Source organism: Colobus angolensis, unplaced genomic scaffold (genome assembly GCF_000951035.1).
Source record: "Colobus angolensis palliatus isolate OR3802 unplaced genomic scaffold, Cang.pa_1.0 Scaffold400, whole genome shotgun sequence".
Classification (NCBI taxonomy): domain Eukaryota; kingdom Metazoa; phylum Chordata; class Mammalia; order Primates; family Cercopithecidae; genus Colobus; species Colobus angolensis.
Window position 1 is genome coordinate 38375 of NW_012117378.1, and position 9532 is coordinate 47906.

General features: G+C 43.9%; 2 protein-coding genes across 2 annotated transcripts in view; one reads left to right on the forward strand and one right to left on the reverse strand.

Moving 5' to 3' along the window:
- The window catches only part of MGST2 (microsomal glutathione S-transferase 2), a 41058-nt gene extending 36055 nt beyond the window's left edge, over window positions 1–5003 (forward strand). The window contains exon 4 of the mRNA XM_011955790.1: window positions 4396–5003. The gene's annotated coding sequence lies outside the window, so the exon portion shown is untranslated. The remainder of the gene's footprint in view (window positions 1–4395) is intronic.
- Window positions 1–9532, reverse strand: part of MAML3 (mastermind-like 3 (Drosophila)) — a 446583-nt gene that overhangs the window by 25095 nt on the left and 411956 nt on the right. The window lies entirely within an intron of this gene.

Below are 9532 nucleotides of genomic sequence, written 5' to 3' on the forward strand. Positions count from 1 at the left end.
CACACACACACACACACTCACTCTGAATTGGGTCAAGTAAAAAAAATTTTTTTGAAGGAAGGAATCTTTAGCCCAAGTGGGATTTCGACTAAATTTTATATATCATAAGATAGCTACATCCAACCTCTCACCAGAATCCAGAGGCTTCCTCCTGCAAAGATACTATTGAAAGTTTTATTAGTAAGTTTGAGAAGGCGAAAGTATGTATCAGAGGTGAAAGCTAACGTGACAATTGCTTGGCCAAAGAGCGCAGCAGTTTTATGTTATTGAGCAGCACAGGATGAATCGAACACCCATGATGGCTAGACAGAGGCGCCTGGCTGTGATTCCCAGAGGTTCAGGTAAGCCATCTGACCTCTCTCAGTCCCCACCCTCTGAAATGAAAACCATACTCATAAGACTCCTGACAATGGAAATTTTGGAGGTGACATAGTTAATGAAGTGCCATAAAAAGGAAATAGCTACGAATACTCTAAAACCTCCCCATTCCAAGTATGGGCAATTTGGGAAAAATTAAGAACTAAATTAGGGGTTCTCATGTGGTTGCAGGATCAAATGCATTAGTCCCCACCTGGGAGCTTGTTAGAAATGCAAATTCCCAGGCTCCCCCCTACGCCTCCTGAGTTAGAACTTTTGGGGGTGTTTTAACAAGCTCTCCAGGTGATTATGATGTCCCATAGAGAATCACTGGGGCAAATAATCCTGTGCCCTGATTAGGTTGCAAAGCTGCGTTTTCAAAAGCAAGTCAAGGTGCTGAGTTGTTTAGGTTTCTGTTGCAAAGTTTCCTGCTTTGGAACAAAATTCTCAAAATTTTCAGAGGGTTGCTCAGGCCAGTGATGTTTGCAATGCAAACCCAAGAATTCTGAGAGGAGCCCATGGCCAAAAGAAGCCAATTCTTCCAGGAAGGACTGCTCCAGTTGCAATTGTGCTGTGGAGGCTGAGGAACACCCATGACTGAGGAAGGGTGAGTCCCCTATAATGCCCTTGCTAAGGAAGCATCAGACATCCCTAGACCTACAAGTCCCTGGTGTAATAAGTGAACTATGGAAAGCTATGATTTGAGGAAAGTTCCCTCTGATTGAAAGAGTTCTTCAAATATGAAGAATGTAACACTTATGGGGCACCTACTCATTGCAAAACACTCTGCTAGGGGCTTTCTCCTGTATTTTTTTTTTTTTTTTTGAGACGGAGTCTTGCTCTGTCGCCCAGGCTGGAGTGCAGTGGCCGGATCTCAGCTCACTGCAAGCTCCGCCTCCCGGGTTCACGCTATTCTCCTACCTCAGCCTCCAGAGTAGCTGGGACTACAGGCGCCCGCCACCTCGCCCGGCTAGTTTTTTTGTATTTTTTAGTAGAGACGGGGTTTCACCGTGTTAGCCAGGATGGTCTCGATCTCCTGACCTCGTGATCCGCCCGTCTCAGCCTCCCAAAGTGCTGGGATTACAGGCTTGAGCCACCGCGCCCGGCCTCTCCTGTATGTTTAACTCATTTTGTTGATTTTTTTTTTTTTAAAGCCCGAATTTCTGAGAGGTTAAGGAACTTGTCTGATGTCCCACAGCTGGTGGTGGCGTCTCTGGGATTCTGACTTTTCCACTGACCATAACATGCATCTGGTCTAAATTGAGCAGACCACCCAGGAGGATGTTGGAGTAAAAAGAAATGGAAAGGGGGTGGGGAGAGGAGTGGGCATAGAATAAAAAGGTAGAAACCCTTGGGATCAAAGGATGCAACTGAAAGGGCACCAAAATATGCATCATTTTTTTAATATGTTGCCTGGTACCCAAAATTGGGATGCCTCTGTGTTATCAACTTTGACATTTAAAGCAAGGGCATAAGATTAGATCATTCAACCATAAGTGGAAGGAAGAAACAAAATGAAATAAAACCTTAGAATTCCCTTTGAAGTTGATCAGGTGTCAAGGCAGAGATTTGGTTTTCTTTTACAAACTTTCTGTTTCCAGAACAATTTTTATTGTGGGTTTGGAGAGGTATTTACAATAAATTCATAACAGAGCTCCAAAAGGGCCCACCCCATCTAAACTCCTCTGTCTCAGCAGATTATTGAAGAAGATTGGATTAAAAGGATTGTTTTGTGATGTGTGATGGTTGTGTCCCAAGATGATTGCGTTTAAGGCAGAGTTCATCAATTTAGGAGGCTTATCACTGAAACAGCAGTAACTTGAGGCCCAATGCAAAGGCTTCTAAATGGGTTCATCAAAGCTCTTTGTTCAGCTTCTAGAAAGGAACAGTGTACACTGGGGGAACCCCACAGGCCTGGGTAGAAACTCAGCTCCACCATGGGCCCAGTGACTGGCCTATATAACAAACAGCTTATGGTTGTTATTCTTACTGCCAAAACCTCTTGATCACGCAGGGCATCCTTCAGGTGAGGGAAGTGCTGTGTTTCTGGTTCTAGCTTTAGCTTCTAAAATAATGGGGAACAAGACTTGTCATGGCACGGTGGCTCATGCCTGTAGTCCCAGCACTTTGAGAGGCCGAGGCGGGCGGATCACCTGAGGTCAAGAGATCAAGACCAGCCTGGCCAACATGGCAAAACCCCATCTCTACTAAAATACAAAAATTAGCTGGGCTTGGTGGCAGGCACCTGTAGTGCCAGCCACTCAGGAGGTTGAGGCAGGAGAATTGCTTGAACCCAGGAAGTGGAGGTTGTAGTGAGCTGCGATTGCACCACTGCACTCCAGCCTGGGCACAATACAGTGACACTCTGTCTCAAACAAACAAACAAAAAGGTCTTGGTCCCCATTATTTTAGGAGCTAACTGCTTAATTGATAGGGCAATTATTTAAAAATATACATTTTACTGATTCCTTCCTCTGCTTCCCAATTGCTGGGAATATTTGAAAAACAATGCAGAAAACTAAAACTATAGATATAAAAAAAAGTACAAAGTAAAAAAAAAAATGCAGAAAAATATACAGACAGAAAAAAAGTGTACAGAAAAAAGCTAACACTCATTTTCAACACTCAAAGGTAACCATTGTTAATATTTGATGTGTTTTTATATTTCCTCCTAGTTTTTTCCCATATGCAATAACATATTTTTATGCTTATGATCATGGTATATACACAATTAAACACACCCTACTGATTCTTAATTAAGTAACATGGGAGAGGTAGAAAGTTCTAACTTTCCAAATGCTTTCAAGTGATAATTTCCTGGCAGGATGATATCCTTATGGCATCCTTCCTGGCAAGGCTTTTAGTTCCTTTGGGACTAAGACTATGAGTCTCCCCAGTATCCAGCACAGAGCTAGGGCCACAGCTGCAACAAAATACAGATTTACTGAACTCATCTGACTAATTGGCTGGGATGAATTCTAGCCTAAACCAGTATCAGGTATAACTGGAAAGGACAAAATGATGGCCCTATAAGGGACTGCTTCTCCAAGCTCCTGAGCTGACCCTCTGCTGAATGTTAAAGAAAGGGTTAAAGTTGGCAGTCCAGTGCAAAATGTGAGGATGCCACCAGCCACAGGAAGGTCAGCCTTTCAAGGCCATGTTTTGGGGGGATAAAAGCAACAAAAATACCATTTGTCCTTATCAGTGCTTTGAACATAGTTACCATAGGTCCCGCCAATGGAAACACAACTTGGAGAGTTATGCTTTTCGTCTGCCTTTGATGTAAATTGTAAGAGTCCTTTTGATCCCTTTCTTGTGATTAATTCCACCACCAAAGCAATTCTAAATTGGTTAAAAGTTCATTAGCGTACAACAATAGAAGCTTGATTAAATAAATTATGGTATATCCATACCATGAATACTAGGCAGCCAATAAAAATCATGCCTCCTTAGACTATCTAATCACATAGAAAAAAGCTTACCATATATAGTTAAGAAAGGCAGGAAAGGAAAGCAGTTTCTTTTTTTTTTTCTTTATGTCCTCAGGTGTTTAAAAAAAAAAAAGCAGTTTCTAAAACACTAGCCACTGGATAGTCTTGTTAGACAAGAATTGTAAGAGATTTTTATTTTTATGCTTTTTCAAATTTTCTGTTATGAATATATATTACTTTTAGTATTATTTTTAAAAGCTTGTTAAGAATAATGCTAAACCGATATGGAATGAAATGTAGAGTGAGTTCAAGAGGGGCCCAGGTTATGTCTGGGACCTGGACTATTTCTCCCTGAGCCCACCTTATGCTCTAGAAGGTGTAACAGACATGCTTAAGTGGCAGGACCCCTTTCAAAACCTGTACGTGGCTTCAACAACTGGGCTTCGATACAGGTTCAACAACTAGGTCGGCTTTCCATTGCTTCCACAAAGAGCCCCTAAGTGCCAGAGGTAGGGTACTGACCATCTTCCAAGAATTCTTTGGTCTACCTGGACAAGCCTGCTCTCTGTGGCACTACCCAGCTCTCTGTGGCTTTTCTCTGTCTTAGGCTTGAAGCCACAGTGCATGGCCAGAACCAGCCAGACCTTTGGAGTTCAAGAACTCGAGAGGTGGGTGAAAACCGCCATTGCCTCCACAGACTGTCTTCTCTGTGGAGATGTAAGAAAACCTGAGTCACCAGGGCTGGGAAACCTGCACCACTGAGACGAGCACAGCCTCTGCGCCGGCATGCAAGTGGCCGCTGTCAGGACACATGGACTGAAAGTGGTTTGTCAGCTAGCTGCTCCATTAGGTTTTTTTCACCCATATGTTTGCTACCTTTCTTTCCTTGATTTAAAAATAGGGAGGGAAGCAGTCTCAGCTGTCTTCAGCTGCTAGGGAGATTTTTTCTTTTCCCCTCCTGAGCTACTGTTTCCCCCAACCGGAGCCTTTCTCTCCTATTGTACCCACCCTTTCTGATGAAGTCATCAAAGCAAAGATTGCATAACTGATGCATAGGCCTATCTTGTGTTATACTGGGAGACAGGCCAATGTTTCCATTAATAGATAAGAGCACCACCACGCTGCCAAATGGGGCTCTCTGCTGCAACCACTACAAGATAGGAAGAAGGGAAGGGAAGCTGAGTGCTCAGGGCATGCTGTGGAGGGAAGGCGAGGGCACTTCTGCCATCATCTCCAGAACCTCCACAGCCTTGTGGGGGGGGGCGGGCGGGGCGCTGAGAGAGATCAGTGCTGACTGCCTGAGAAGAGCCCTTCCACAAGCAGCCTTTCTGGTGTCCCCATATTCTTCCTTCCTTCCAGAGGCTGTGAGAGGGAGGGCCCATGTCAGCCTGCTCTGCCGGTTTCCCGATTGCTGAACTTGTCTGTGGGAAGCTGGGTTTGACCATGTGATGCTGAGGCTCTGAGAGGAGGGCTACCCTTTTCCCCACCCTTGGCCCCCATTCCTATGCGTAGAAGCCTGCCCAGCGGTGGTGGTGTTTGAGAAGGCTAGGACTTAGAGCAGGGAAAAAACAGAAACACTTAGAATTCTGGGATTGGTACTTCTCCTTATGTAAAGATTGTGGCTGACGACCAGCTTCTTAGAGGAAGCAAGTGTAGGAGAAGGGCTTATACCTGGTCTGTGAGGGCCTATGGGGGGATCAGGGCATAAGACCACCTGACCCTGAGCTTTGCATCCACGAGAACCTTGAGTTTAGATTTTTAGACATATTCTTCGAACTAGATTTTACATATACAGTCACTGAGAAATCCTGAGAGGATTGAAAAATAGCATCTATTTTATAGCTTTAAATTGTGCCCTGAGCTGAGTGTGGTGGCTCACACCTATAATCCCAACAGTTTCGGAGGCTGAGGTGGGAAGATTGCTTGAGTTCAGTTCAGGACCAGCCTGGGCAACAGCAAGACCTCATCTCTACTAAAAATAAAAAAATTAGCTGGGCATGGTGGTGTGCACCTGTAGTCCCAGCTACTCAGGAGGCTGAGGTGGGAGGATTGCTTGAGCCTGGGAGGTTGAGGCTGCAGTGAGCTGTGATTGTGCCACTGTACTCCAGCCTGGGTGACAGAGTGAGACCCTGTCTCAAAAAAAATTGTGCCCTGTTATTAGATCAGGCTGCTCTAAGTCCATTATCAATTAACATTTTTATACATCCTGCGTTTATCCTGTGCACAGTATAATTGCCCTATGCTTTATTTTTAAAAATAAAAGCATTGCATTTTAAAAAAGCCCTATTGTCATTTTTTCATTTTGTAAATATACCTGGGCACTCCAAAAAATAGAAATGGCTCAGGTATTTTCTTAACCTTGAGAAGATTTGGAGACACACAGACATAAAAGTAAGTTTTAGAAAGAATATAGCACTCAAAGAGGTCTAACACAGCCCTTGACTCCACACCACCCATACACATGGTAACCGGGATAAAGGAATCTGGAAACAATGAGAAATCATCCTCTCTACAGATCTTAAACTTTTCACTCTCTTTAATCAGAACTCTTCTTGGGAAGCATGATTCAGCAGTGCTTGGCTTATAGTAGGCGCTCATAAAGGTTTGCTCTCAGTATCATCCCTATTAATAATGAGAAAATTAGAAACTTTTAGGTGGGGCCTATATTTTCAGCTCAGATTTTTTTGGTTCTTAATGGTCACATCTGTTCCTCAGCCAGATGAGGGAAAACATCCCTGTTTACAGATGACCAGTTTTACTTAGGATAAAAGTTAAGTTGGTAGCTAAATACGAAACGAGACTCTAGAATAAACATTCTTTATACATCCTGTGTTTATCCTGTGCACAGTATAATTGCCCTTGGGAAGGTGATGGGAAACTTAGTGAAGAATAAATTCGCCTTTTTGACTATAACAATAGAGGCCTTCTAAGATGGGGGTTATGCACCAAATATTTTTTGCCACTTATCCCTTCTAAAAGCGTAAGTGCTTTTTGGGGTAATTTCTCCTCTTGCTAGTTGACTTCATACCCACCTTTGCTCTGCTTCCCAGATCCAGGCGGGCTGCTTTACAGCATGACCATGATTCATACATACACATCTCCACCTAAAGTTACATGCCTCCTTTAAGAGCTGCTGCAACCACTACCACTTCTCTCCAAGGTGACTGCTTGTAGGAGGATAACATCAGAACAGGAGGGGCAGGGTGATTAATGCTGGAGTAGGACAGGGAGATCTGACCTGCTGTTCAGGAGACTTGTCAACCTGAGAAAGCTTCCTAGACACTAGGGATCCTGTTTCTGGTCTTCCTTCCCTTTGGACCATTTCACTAATAGACACAGTTTCTTGTTCTTTAGCCCAACTAACTACTTTCCCCTTTGTGTGTTTCTGTTTCCCTTCATCCTCTCCCCCATTTTAAGAATACACAGTTTCTCAATCGGCAATTATTAAACCATTCTCAAGTCAACCAAACCTTTTCTGGAAGCTGACACTAAATATACACAGCTGTAAACTTGCTGAGGAGTGGAGGAGGGGTGAGTGGGGATGACAAACCTAGAAACTGAACTTGAAATCTTTTTCGGATCCCAAGGATACCACACAGGGGAAAAGCCAGCCAGAGTGAGATTCCCTTCTTTATTTTCCTTAGGTTCTCAGGGGATAATTTATACTGAAGGTTACTTTCTATAGAAGGCCTTGAGAACACTACCTCTTAATCATATTTAGAAGCATATAAAAAAGGTTGACAAGGCCAATCTTGATTCCTTTTTTCTTTGATGTAGTCACAGAGAATTTTGAAGGAAAGATGGGGTCTCTAAGTCCCCATTAATAAATAAACCTAAGTCCTCAAGGAGTGAACATTCATGTACAGGGTGCTGAGAGCTCACATGTGGAGCTCTCAGCATGGCCATACAGTCCTGCCACAGTCATTGTCACTGAGAGAGTTGTCACTGCTGTAGTAGGGTCCCAGTCACCCTTAGTACCTCTCAGAGGTTTTTTGGGGACACAGCCCAAATATATCCTGCAGTCAGATGCACAAACACCCTGGGTAGGAACCTAGAGAGGTCTGGAATACTCTGATTCACTTCTGCTAAGAGACTTAGATAAGGAAGGCTGACTAGGTCAGTCAAATTGATTGTCCAGGTGGCTGACCTAATAGAGGTTCAGGGATCTGGTTTAAGAACATGGAGCCTCAGACCCTTCCCTTCAAGCTGTGCAGCACTGCATATCCTTGGTGGCATTTTCAGTTTCAGCTTCCAGATCTTAGAGTTGATTTTTCTTAAAGAACACTCACAGCTAAGACAAACAAACAAAACAAATAAGCAAACAACCAACTTGCTTAATATGATATACCATCCCCCAGGAGTATGGGTTGTGGTTATAGCTTTGCTTGGGATTTTATGTGGAGTAAGTCACTTCATGGCTAAAATGCAAATATTGCTCAGAAAACAAGTATACCTCCCCCTGAAGTCTGAGCACTAGAACACGATGTGTGGCATGTATATTTTGCTATTAAAGTTTTCTTTCAATTCGAATACACATCCCACTTTTTGAAAAACTTTTATTGCTCAAGGAGTCTGCACAGGCCCAGTACCCTAGCTCAATGGCAGGGGCTATGGTGGGGCTCTTAGACTCTCGGTGCAGTGCAGCCATGGCCTCTGTCCTGGAGGGAGACTGAAATCCAAGTGCAGAGACAAGGTATACTTCATGGAAGAGCTCAAGGATGACACCAGCTGGTCAAGAGGCAAGCTGTGTGGCAAGTGTTCTGTTTCCATTTGATTTCCATAGAGCCAGGGAGAGCAGAGCCGGGATGGGCAGAGCAGTGGCATGGCATAGAAAGAGGCCCAAATGTGGATACAAGGCACATGAGTTCTAGGCAGTGTTTGACCTGGGGCAAGTCACTGAACATTTCTAAGCTCCAGTATTCTCCTTTATGAAATGAGGAAGCCAGCCCAGGTAATCTCCAAGGCTTCTACTCGCCCTAACATTTCTCTGGTTCTACCTGGAAAGAGCTTCATGGATAAGCGGGGACTTGACTGGGAGCCTTGATAGAAGTATAGATTTGGATTTGAGTGAGAAGAGAAGGAAGGAAGGAGAGCGGCCACCTGCAAGGAGGGAGGTGGCCACCCAAAGTTGGGGTGTTTGCTAGGATGTGTGAGAAGAAAGCTTTGCAGGGTGGGACTGGCCATGGACAGGTCTGCATGCAGGCAGAGCCAGCCGACTCGACCACCGGCCATCAGGAGCCACAGCAGGTTCTTAAAGGGAATAAATGCTAAATGCATTACTTTAAGGAGATTAAGCTGGTGTCAGGTAAAGCAGAGATTAGAATGGGGCTGGATCAGAAGAAAAGTGGGCAGGAAGGGTTGGGAGGCAGCCATGGGGGTAATCCCATCAGGAGGTGAGGGGGAGCTGGCTGAGATTTGGCACTTGACTGTGGGAACTGAAAAAAGCCAAATGCACCTGCCAGGCATATTCCTACAAGAATAAGAATTCTCATGTGCAAATATCTGCGGTCACTTTCCGGTCTGGGGTCCCACCTCCTCCTACTCATTTCTCATCTTTATTATTGTGCTCTGCCCAGCCCACATGGCTACCAGAAACCTGTCAGAGATACAGTGATCCCTGCTTTAAAATCAGGTAAAAATAATGCTGGTTTTCCTGGTCTTCCCTATTATAAAAAAACTAAATTTATTTATTTATTTATTTATTTATTTATTTTTTTGTAAATTAAGGTTTTTTTTTTTTTTTT